The sequence below is a fragment of the Eublepharis macularius genome, chromosome 2, assembly GCF_028583425.1.
Source record: "Eublepharis macularius isolate TG4126 chromosome 2, MPM_Emac_v1.0, whole genome shotgun sequence".
Taxonomy (NCBI): Eukaryota; Metazoa; Chordata; class Lepidosauria; order Squamata; family Eublepharidae; genus Eublepharis; species Eublepharis macularius.
Genome location: NC_072791.1, coordinates 88,284,003 through 88,296,066, shown reverse-complemented (window position 1 = coordinate 88,296,066; position 12,064 = coordinate 88,284,003).

Sequence of the window (12,064 nt, the reverse complement as noted above, 5' to 3'; positions counted from 1 at the left end):
TTGCTTCAGGAGGTGTTGAATCCTCATATGTGGACACAGCATGATTTTCTGGGTGGCCCATCAGGCCAAGAGGATGCCAATCAGGTCCCAGCTTGGGTTTAGCAGATGGGCCATTGTAGAGTGACAGGGCCTCTGGGTGCGATCCTCTGCCTCACATTTTGGTCATTCGCCGCGTGGTGTTGACCTTGGCATACAGGGCATGGCCCTTTCCTTACACACTCACACAGGCTTGCAGCACCCAGGCAAGTAGTGGCCTGATGGTTGAGGGGCGGTGCGGTCCTCCACCTCATATGTTGGTCATTTGCACGTGGTGTTGACCTTGTCTCGCAGGGCATGACCCTTTCCTTACAGGCTCACACAGGCTTGAAGTGCCCAGGCAAGTTGTGGCCTGATGGTTGAGGGGAGGTGCAGTCCTCCACCTCACATGCTGGTCATTTGCTGCGTGGTGTTGACCTTGTCTCGCAGGGCATAGCCCTTTCCTTACAAGCTCAGACAGGCTTGCAGCACCCAGGCAAGTAGTGGCCTGATGGTTGAGGGGAGGTGCAGTCCTCCACCTCACATGTTGGTCATTCACCGTGTGGTGTTGACCTTGTCTCGCAGGGCATGGCCCTTTCCTTACAGGTTCACACAGGCTTGCAGTGCCCAGGCAAGTAGTGGCCTGATGGTTGAGGGGAGGTGCGGTCCTCCACCTCACATGTTGGTCATTCGCCGCGTGGTGTTGAGCTTGTCTCGCAGGGCATGGCCCTTTCCTTACAGGCTCACACAGGCTTGCAGCGCCCAGGCAAGTAGTGGCCTGATGGCTTGAGGGGAGGTGCGCCTCCGCCTTATGTTCTGGTTATTATCTGGATGGTAGTGACCTTGGTCTACTGTGCTTCCCCGCTATGGTGGTGGGAAGGGTCATTCACCTGGGTGGTGATGACCTTGGTTTGCAATGCTTCCGCATCAGTGTGGCGGGAAGATTGAGACCCACTAGGTTGGGGCTAGGCATATGGCCAACAGAGCCCAAGAGAAAGCTGTCGGGAGGGACTGAACATCTATTTGCCATGCCCCTGCATAAAGGCTGAATTTGCCGACCTCTACAGAGGTTATCAGAAGGCATGGCATAAGGCCAAAATGGACCTTTAAAAGGCTTTGGGAGCAGGAGGGGTATTTATTTGCCCTTTCCTGGCATTAGGGCCGAAGTTGCCAACCTCTACAGAGGTGTCAGTGTTCACCTATTGGTGAAGGGCAACACAATATTCTGTGGTAATTGATGACAAGGGTGATGGTTGGCACTAGGCTAACTGTGGGGTGCAAGGGCCTAAGCAGAGGCTTGGCCCTAGCTGTGGCAGGTTAGATTTGGGTAGACAGAGCGGGCCGGTGAGCACCCGGTGGCACCTCCCCATTGGTGGGGAATAGGTGTCTGTCAGGGATTGGCTGGCGGGCTGTACGGCTGCCAGCTGAGAGGGCAGACTGCCTGTGGGACCCCCTGGACAAGTCCTTCCCTCGGGCTTCACGGTTGGGGTGTATGGAGCTTTAAGGGGGGAACCATTTGCCTGGCCAGCCAGGTTACAGCCATTCACATGGATGGCTCGCACCCGGGGCAGGGGGTGCTCGCCCAAGCAGGTCGAGGAGTTGGTCCAATTGACCCCTTGCCTCGACCTGTACCACTAGTTATACCCTTGCTGTTATTAAGTTTAATGTTGGTCAATAAATGGCCCAAATTTATACCCAAGCCTTGTGTCTGTCTCTTCATTCCAAATGGGGGGGTAAGATGGCACACCTGGCTGCATGTGAAACATGCTTAGCCTGGGTGCGACTTTTTGCCTCACTGCACGGACGGGGAGACAGCCTTACATCCCTGGGAATCCAGGCTTTGGAAGGTGGGGCCTGGCCCTATAAAGGGCGGCTCTGCCTCTGTAGGTGTCATGGCCCAGTCTGAGTGAGGTCTCCTCTGGAGGAGAGGAGCCTCGTGTAGCAAGCCAGGCCTCCTCAGGAGAAGAGGAGCCCTGTGTAGCCAGCCCTAGCCCTGATTCAGCAGAAGCCAGCAATCAGGAGCAACAGCTGCTGGCTGATCAGAGCTTACAGCCAGCAGCTGAGGCACCAGCACCCTCTAGCTCCAATACTACAGAGGAAGCTCAGCCAGGGACTTCTACAGGTGCAGCGCAGCCAAGAGCCTCCACCCTCCCCAGGTTCACCCACGCCCAAGGAACGCCGCAGGCAGCGCCAGAGACTGGAACTGCAGGAGAGACAGCGCAGTGCTCGCCTCTTGAGCCAACGCCAGCTGCTGGAGAGTGATGATGAGTAGTGGCAGAATAGAGCCCCAGCAGCTGGCTGAAAACCACGCCTGGCTATAAGAGCCAGTCTGGAGGAACTGCTGGGCGTGGAAGCAATGTGATTCATCCTGGGTTTGATTGCTCTTCGGATTTCATTTCTGGAGTAGCCATTTGCCTGAAGTGCGTGGTTTAGATGATTAATTTCCTCATTGAGAAAGTGCGGCTCACATATCCGTCTTGCACGATCCACTAATGTTTTCATTATGCCTCTTTTCTGTCGGGGGTGGTGATTGGAGTTTTTGTATAAGTACCGATCAGTGTGAGTTGGTTTCCTGTAGACCTTGTTACCTAACTGAAAGTTTGCTTTGCGGATGACCAAGGTATCCAGAAATGGGAGTTTTCTCTCGATTTATTTCTCCATTGTGAATTGTATGTTCAGGTGGATGTTGTTGAGATGATTCAAAAACCCCATCAATTCTTCCTCCCCATGGCTCCAAATCAAACCCAGGATGAATCAAACAACCAAGGAAAAACAGGCTCCTACAGGAAAAGTGTTTTTGCCATATATCAAAGGAATTACTGATCAGATGGGAAAGCTTATGAAAAAGCATAACCTTCAAGCAGTATTCAGACCCACCCGAAAAATACAACAGATGCTACGATCAGCAAAAGACAGTAGAGACCCCCTCACCTCTGCAGGAGTATACCGTATACCCTGCAGCTGTGGACAAGTTTACATCAGGACCACAAAGCGTAGCATCCAGACAAGAATAAAAGAACATGAAAGACACTGCAGACTTGGACAACCTGAAAAATCAGCAGTGGCTGAACATAGCCTAACTCAAACCGGGCACAGTATCTTATTCCAGGACACCAAAATACTGGACAACACTTCCAACTACTTTGTCAGACTGCACAGGGAAGCCATTGAAATTCACAAGCATAAGCGACTTCCGGTTTGGGATTTATGGAGGTCTGACGCAGCTCCATTCGCGGAGCTGACCGGACTGCCGTTTTAAGCGGCCGGCGGGGGCAATTTAGCCTGTGGCCGACTGCTCTCAGGCGGAGAGCAGGCAAAGAACGCTCAAGACCTCAGGGCGCGTTGATCTTGGGCGAGGGGGGGTCCTGCGCAACGGATCTCCCCCCGACCCTTGAGGTCCCACCCTGTGACAGGTCGGCTAAGATCTCTGCGGCAGTTTCGGGGCCAATGCGGTTGGCATAAGATCTACATACCCAAGCTTCAACAGGGGAAAGAAGAGCGGAGGGGAAACTAAGATTGAAACAGTGATTACAACCCAAGGAAAGTGAATGAGAAGGTAAAGATCACTATCTTCTGATACGGGACAGATTGTTAAAAGTAAAGAAGAATAAAAGTAGATTTTCAAACTGCAACAGACTAACTATAAGGAGGGGAAGACTCGGCAAGAGTTGTACTAGAAAAAGGACTAAGTTTAAAGAAGTTATCAAAGAAATAGGACTATTGTTTTGAATACTTGCGGTTATGGAGCTGTGAGAAAATTTTACCATCGCGAGAGCTACTGTGGGAAGTCGGGAAACAGGAAGTACGTAATAACAATAGAGTTGCTGAAGAGAAGCGGCTCCTGCCGGAGGGCAGGAAGAAGGGAATCGCCATCTTTGAAAGGGGAAGAACCGCGGCTTCAGCGGAAGAGGAAGTAAGCCATTTTGGATTACAAAAATCATAGAGGAACCATAGAGAAAAGACGCCCGACATTTTGGATTTCTAAAAAAGTTTCTTTTCGAGAAGACGGGGGCATTTAAATTAAAAGGACATTAAACTTAACACCACGGAGTTAAGGAAGAGAGCGGACTCGTGGGAGCGAGCTAAAGCAAGCCCCACGATGTCGAAAAAAGAGTGGCAATCGGCAATAGAAAACTTGGACAAAAAACTTTTAGAAGTGATCAAAGAACTTAAGGACATGAAACCGGAGCTGATTAAAGAGGTTAAACAGACTGTGAAAAGTGAGCTTTCAGAAGTGAAGAAAGGTATGGAAACAATGCAAAATGAATTGCAAGGAACACAGCAGAGAGTTAAAGCAGTGGAAGGCGCGGTGGAGAATCTAGCTGACACGCAACAAACAGAGATGAGGCTGATGAGGGGAAGAATGGCGGTTGCGGAAAGCAAACACATGGAGAAGCAGCTGAGATTTCGCGGCTTGCCGGAAGTGGAAGGAAAGACAGCACAAGAACAGATTACTGAGGTGTTAGCTGAATACCTGGGAAAGGAGGAGGAGGAAGTTGTGGCTATCCTAGATGTGGTATACCGTGTAAACTCAAGAATTGCGACCCAGAGGAAATTACCAAGAGACGTGATTGTGCAGTTTACAACTCGAAACATGAAAGAGAAGATTGTGACTAAACAGTTTCAAGATCCATTGGAAATTGATGGCAAGACGATTATCATCATGAAGGAAATACCCAGATCGGTGTTACTAGATCGGAAAAAATATAAAGCTTTAATTCAGATCCTGAAGGACATGAAAATAAGGTACAGATGGGAATTACCAGAAGGAGTGTCCTTTGAATTTGGAGGAGTTAAAAAGCGTATCAGATCTGAACGTGAGATGGAGCGGTTTATAAGGGACAATGAAAAGGACTTACCAGCAACAAGATTATGATTATGGAGTGTAAAGTTTTATCTTGGAATGTAAATGGACTTAACTCACCGAATAAGAGAAAAAGCATTTTCCACTAGCTATTAAAACAAAAATGTGATATTGTATGTTTGCAAGAGACTCATATTCGAAAACAGGATGTAAAGTATTTAAAATCAAGAAAATTGGGCAATGATTTTGTAGCGGCCTCTAACAAGAAAAAAAGAGGAGTGGTGTTGTATATAAAAGAGGAGCTGCAGCCAAAGTTTGTAATGAAGGATGTGGAAGCTAGATTTATAGCAGTGGAATGTATATGGAACTTAAAGAGAGTGCTGGTAATTGGAATCTATGCCCCTAATGGAGCAAAAGAAAGCTTCTTTGAGGATTTGAGGAAGCAACTAGATGAACTTTCATATGATCAGATAATTCTTGCTGGAGATTTCAATGGAGTGACAGATTTGGAATTAGATAAAAAATCAGCAACTGCACAAAAGAAAAGAGGACTATTACCAAAGTTGTTTTTTGAACTGACACAACAAGAAACCTTAGAAGATATATGGAGAAGACAAAATCCTAAAAGTAGACAATTCACGTTTTTCTCCGCAAGACATTCTACATTATCGAGAATTGATATGATCTGGGCCTCAAAAGACTTAGCGATATGGACTAAGGAGGTGGAAATAATGCTGATGGTAGGCTCGGATCATAACCCAATTATGTGGAAGTTGGGGAGAAGGAGTAAAGGGAAAGGATGGAGAATAAATGAGGATTTGCTACAAGAGGGAGAGAATATGATGTTGAGAAGAGACAAAGTTCATCATACAATACAACATGAATAGAGAAGTACCAACCAATAAGGTTTGGGACACCTACAAGGCAGTAATTAGGGGCATACTAATGGACTTAAACGGAAGAGCTAGAAAAAAGAAAGAGGAGAAGAGACAGGAGATTATGGAGAAAATAAAAGCCAAAGAAATACAGTTAAAGAAAAGACCAGGGAAAAAGAAAATTTATCAGGACATTAAAATACTTCAAGAGCAGTTGACAGCAATGAATAACAAAGAATTGGAGTGGAATCTTAAAAGACTGAACCAGAAAGCGTTTGAAGGTGCAAACAAACCTGGGAAATATTTGGCATGGCAATTAAAAAAGAGAAAAGAGAAGAAAACAATAAATAAAATTTGTGAAGATAATAAAACGCATTTGGAACAGACAGCCATTAGTAGAGCCTTTTATAAATTTTATGCTAAATTGTATAATAAGAAAGAGGTGAACAAAGACGCAATAGTGACATACTTGGAGAAAATGAAGCTACCAGTAATTTCGGAAGCTTGGAGAGACAAATTGAATAATGAAGTAACGGACGAGGAAATAAGAAAGGCAATACAGTCAACAAATCTGGGAAAGGCACCAGGGCCAGATGGACTTACAGCTAAATTCTATAAGGTAATGGCCAATGAGCTGGTACCATTCCTAAAAGAGGTGATTAATGGTGTTTTAAAGGATCAACGGATCCCAGATACTTGGAATGAAGCTAACATATCATTGATCCCCAAAGAGGGGCAAGACCTGACTAACGTGAAAAATTACAGACCTATATCGTTACTCAATAATGACTATAAAATCTTTGCGAAGATACTGGCGGAAAGAGTGAAGGGATGGCTTTCGGAAGTTATTGAGGAGGAACAAGCCGGTTTCTTGCCAAATAGACAGATCAGAGACAATTTAAGGACAGTGATAAACGCTATTGAATACTATGATAAGCGTTGTGATAAAGAGGTTGGTTTCTTCTTCGTTGATGCTGAAAAAGCATTTGACAATTTGAACTGGGACTTTATGTTTGCCACTATGGAAAAGCTACAAATGGGAGAAAGATTCATAAGAGCAGTTAAAGAAATATATAGAGACCAGAATGCAGCAATTGTGGTGAACGATGAGGTTACTAAGAAATTGACTATAGGCAAAGGAACAAGACAAGGTTGCCCGTTGTCTCCGCTGTTATTTATTCTGGTGCTGGAGATTCTGATGATACAAATACGACAAGATGAAGAAATTCGTGGAATAAAAATAAAAGACTTTTCATATAAGGTTAGAGCATTTGCGGATGATATAATGTTAATTGTGGAAGATCCAACGGAGAACATGCCAAAAGTGATAGAGAAGATTAAGGAGTTTGGAGATTTGGCAGGGTTCTATATCAACAAAAAGAAGTCAAAGATATTATGTAAAAATATGACTAAGCAAAAACAACAATTGTTAACGGAAATAACAGACTGTGAAGTAACAAGTAAGGTGAAATATTTGGGAATTGAACTGACTGCAAAGAACATAGATCTATTTAAGAATAATTATGAAAAATTATGGACTCAGATAGAGCGAGATTTGATTAAATGGAATAGACTGAACTTGTCATGGTTGGGAAGGATTGCAGTAGTTAAGATGAATGTGTTACCAAGAGTAATATTTTTGCTACAGACAATACCAATTATCCGAGATTCCAAGCAGTTTGAAAAATGGCAAAGAAAAATATCAGACTTTGTTTGGGCAGGCAAGAAGCCTCGAGTGAAAATGAAAGTTTTACAAGACGCAAAAGAAAGAGGCGAAATGCAACTGCCCAATTTAAGACTTTATCACGATGCAATTTGTTTAGTGTGGCTGAAAGATTGGATGACGTTGAAGAATCGGAAACTACTGGCCCTAGAAGGATATAAAAAAACATTCGGATGGCACGCATATTTATGGTATGATAAAGTAAAAGCGAACTCTATGTTTTTACACCATTACATACGGAGAAGCCTATATACAACCTGGAAGAAATATAGAGATTACTTACAAGAAGGAACCCCCCTATGGGTGGTTCCATATGAGGTAATAGATCCGAGAACTGTCGATAATGAGCAACAGTGTTTAACATATAAGGAGATAACACGAATAGAATTTTCTAAACTTAAAATAAAGACGCAGGACGAGTTATCTCTAAACTATGATTGGTTTCAGTATAGACAGATCAGAGATCTCTATAATTCGGACTGTGCAAAGGGAGGGATAAGAATGGAGAATTCGGAATTAGAGCAGACACTTTTACAAGAAGACAAGAAGGAAATTTCCAAGGTATACAAAGTACTGTTGAAATGGTATACTGAAGAGGAAATCGTTAAAGTGCAAATGGTGAAGTGGGCCATAAATTTTAACAAAGAAATAACAATGGAGGCGTGGGAATACCTGTGGAAGAATACAATGAAGATTACGACATGTACTAATATTAAAGAGAACATTTACAAAATGATTTATCGTTGGTACATGACACCAAAGAAGATAGCGCTAGGGAATTTGAATACGTCTAATAAATGCTGGAAGTGTAAAAAACATGAGGGATCCCTGTATCATATGTGGTGGACGTGCAAGGTAGCAAGGCAGTACTGGGGGGAAATAATAAGAGTAATAAGTGAGATTTTACAATTTCAAATTAATAAGAACCCAGAACTCCTGCTACTGAATTTGGGAATGGAGGGTATTCCAGCTCAACACAGGACATTGTTATTTTACATGACAGCAGCGGCCAGACTTTTGTATGCGCAAAAATGGAAAGTACAAGAAGTGCCAACAATCGAGGATTGGATATACAAATTGCTGTATATGGCGGAAATGGACAAAATGACAAGAAAATTGAGAAACCTTGACCCAGGACAGTTTAACACAGACTGGGAGAAGCTGAAACAATATTTAGTGAAGAAATGGGAGGTGGGAGGAGAACTGTGGCAGTTTGAGAACTATTGAAATATAATAAAATGCAGAGGGGGGTGATTTTACCGGTGGGTGGAGAGGCAAATGTGAATTTCTAAGCAGTTATTTTATTAGACTATTATATATAGAATAATGATAGAAAGTAATTAAGTATAAGGATAGACTGATTAATATTATTTCTGGTAATTGTACAATGTACTAAATTGAATGACTTGGTTTGAAGATATATAGCGGTCAAATTGATTGACGATCCTTGAGGATAGTTGTATAATTGCATAATTAAAGCAAAATAATAATATAATTAAAGCAGAATGAAGCTGAGATATGTAGAAAAAGTAATATATAGAGTATAAGTTAAATTGGTTGACTTATATGAATGTATTGTTTATAGAAATATTTGAAATTATGCAAAATGGGACAAATTGTTTGTCTAATATGGCAGAAGGGATCCAAAGATAGAGTACAGAGTATCAAAAATAGTTAAAGAATTATGATTAAAAGAAAGATATTATTTAGTTATTATTCCTATTATTATGTAGTTGTTAATGTAAGTAAGTAAGAGAATAGAAAGAATATAGTGTTATATAGATAAGCTTAGAAGAAACTGAAAGTATACGTTAGTTAGACAGAATGAACTTAAAATGAGTAAGGGAAAAGGGACAAAGGGTTGGAAAACTGTTGGAAGTCAACAAAAAGGGGGGAAAGGGAGGGGGTTAGAATTAGGAAATAGGGGAATTGAATGTAATGTGAAATAATATGATATCTAATCCAATAAAATTTTATTAAAAAAAAAAAGAAATTCACAAGCATAAGCAAAACTTCAACAGGAAAGAAGAAACCTTAAGAATGAACAGATTATGGTTTCCAGTTCTGAAAAACACCAGGCTAACAAAACACTCTACACCCGACAATAGCCCTGCAGAGAAGATTAGCACATCAAGCACCAATCCATATGCAAAAGAACCTCCTCAGGATACAGTGAAGCCTCCCACCATTAGCATTCCACACCCTGGGAAACTCTTACAGGATGACTCAGCTCAACCCCACCCCTCCTGAGTAGATAGAAATTACCTGCCAACATCTTTTCCACACTGTGACACTGAGAGATCTCTGTCTTTTGGTGCTACACCTCTGAAGATGCCAGCCACAGCTGCTGGTGAAACGTCAGGAACTACAATGCCAAGACCACGGCAATACAGCCCGGAAAACCCACAACAACCATCGTTCTCCGGCCGTGAAAGCCTTCCACAGGGTTCAGTTTGGACATAACCAGCAGGAGCCTGTGTCTGGGAGGCAATGATAAGAAATATGTTCTTTGCTACCTTCCACACCATCAGCAACCAGGGTTCAAGATGGCCTGCAGTGTCATGTTGGCGTTCTCCTCATGTAGTCCAAGGGTGTCTTGGATGGAGAACAAATTCAGCCCTCATCACTTTTTTACCACTAATGGCTCTCCCTCCTCCCTTTAGCTGTGAGAAGAACATCAGACACAGCTAGAAAGGCAAACACAGCCATTAGATGCATACAAAAAAACACTGTACATTGAGGCTGAAGACCTCCAAGACATGGACCTTGATTTGGTTTGCCATTTGCCCACCCACAGCCTTTGACTTCAATCCTCAGTCCTCAAGATAGTGAGGAGCGGGAGGAGAAATGGCCAGAAAATTACCTCCATAGATATGCTCTTGGAATTTTCACATACCTCTAAGGTCATTAGGGAAATTCCTAGAGTGTCACCTAGAAATGATGTCATATCCTCTCCAAACTTCTCCTTCTCAGACACTGCCTTCAAAATCTTCCAGCATTTATTGAGGTAATGTGGCAATCCTAGGGTCTATTTGTGATTTGGAGGAGTTGGTATGCAGATAAAATGGATCTATGGAAGACAGATTCCATAAATGCAATATTTATTTTATATTTATTTTACTTTATTTACTTGATTTTCTCCCCAATAGTGACACAAAGTGCCTTTCATAGTTCTGCTCCCACTCATTCTTTCCTCATAAAAAAACCCTGTCAGGTAGGTTAAGCTGAGAGTGTGTGATTTGCCCAAGTTCACCCAGTGAGCTTCTTTGGAATAGCAGGGACTCAAACTTGGGTTGCCCAGATCTTAGTTTGTTACTCCAGCCACTACACTACACTGGCTCTCCATGATTAAAATTAGTTGTGTTATGGATTTTTCTAGTATATATATGTGGTGACAAAGTTGTAACTATTGTTAAGGCACGTTAACTGAGGGCCAAGCTACAAGTGACGAATGACACTTGAATGGCAAGTGGATTGAGTGGAGTTCAAGTGAACAGGGAGAAATACACTTGCCGTTCAAGCGTCATTCGTCACTTGTAGCTTGGCCCTAAGGCACGTTAAGGCACGTTAACTAAACAAACTGCACGCAGAAAGCTCTCATCCAAGTTAGAGAACTAGTAACTGTTTATTTATCTAAAGATACATCTTTAGATACAAGAGACATCGCCAGTCCCTTCTTCTGACACCCCCTCTTGATGGATCTTGGCTCAGTGTACCAGGCCCATCTTCATTTGCAGAGCTTAAAAACGTTTTCTCTGGAGAGGTTTAGTTAAAACATCAGCAATCATTTCGTTGCTAGGACAGTAGACTAATTTAATAGTCCCATCTTTGTACAGATGCTTAACTATATGATACTTCAGGTCAATGTGCTTCTAAGATGTACTGACATCTTTGGTATGTGACATATGAATGCAAATTTCATTATCCTCATATATGATGACAGGTGTAGGTATATTTAGGTCTAGATCTTCAGTTATTTTGAGTAGCCACTGAATTTCTCTGTATCCTAATGTTGCTGAAACATATTCAGCTTCTGCAGTAGATCCAGCAGTGATGGTCTGTTTCTTACTTGCCCAGCTTATGGCTCCACCACCATAGAAGATTATGTTGCCGCTTGTGGATTTCATGTCAGATTTGTCCCTGGCATGATCTGCATCCACGTGAAGGGTCAATTTAGGCATGTTGTCTGCTGGTAGCCAGAGTTTAAGGCTTGCAGTTTGCTTTAAATATCTTAATAAAGTTATTAGGGCTTTCCAGTCTTCCTTTGTGGATTTGGTAAACTTTCTGCACAATAGTCCTACTGCTGAACTAATGTCTGATCATGTCAGGGTTGAAATGTATAAGATCTTACCCAAGATTTCATAATATCTGTTCTCTTTGGGTAGCTCTTCAGATGCTTCGTTTTGTTTGTTATACTTAGGCTCCATTGGAATGTATTTGGGAGCACGGTCTTCCAATTTCAAGTCTTTCAATAAATTTCTGATCTTTTGTTCTTGGCTGAGAAGGAACCTACAAATATGCCAGCCACTGCTCTATCATCTAGCTTGTGCCTATTTTCTTTTGGAACATGTGCATAAACTCTGCATCCAAAGACTCTTAAGTGCTCAGCTGATGGTTTGTAGCCAAACCAAAGTTGGTATGGTGTAA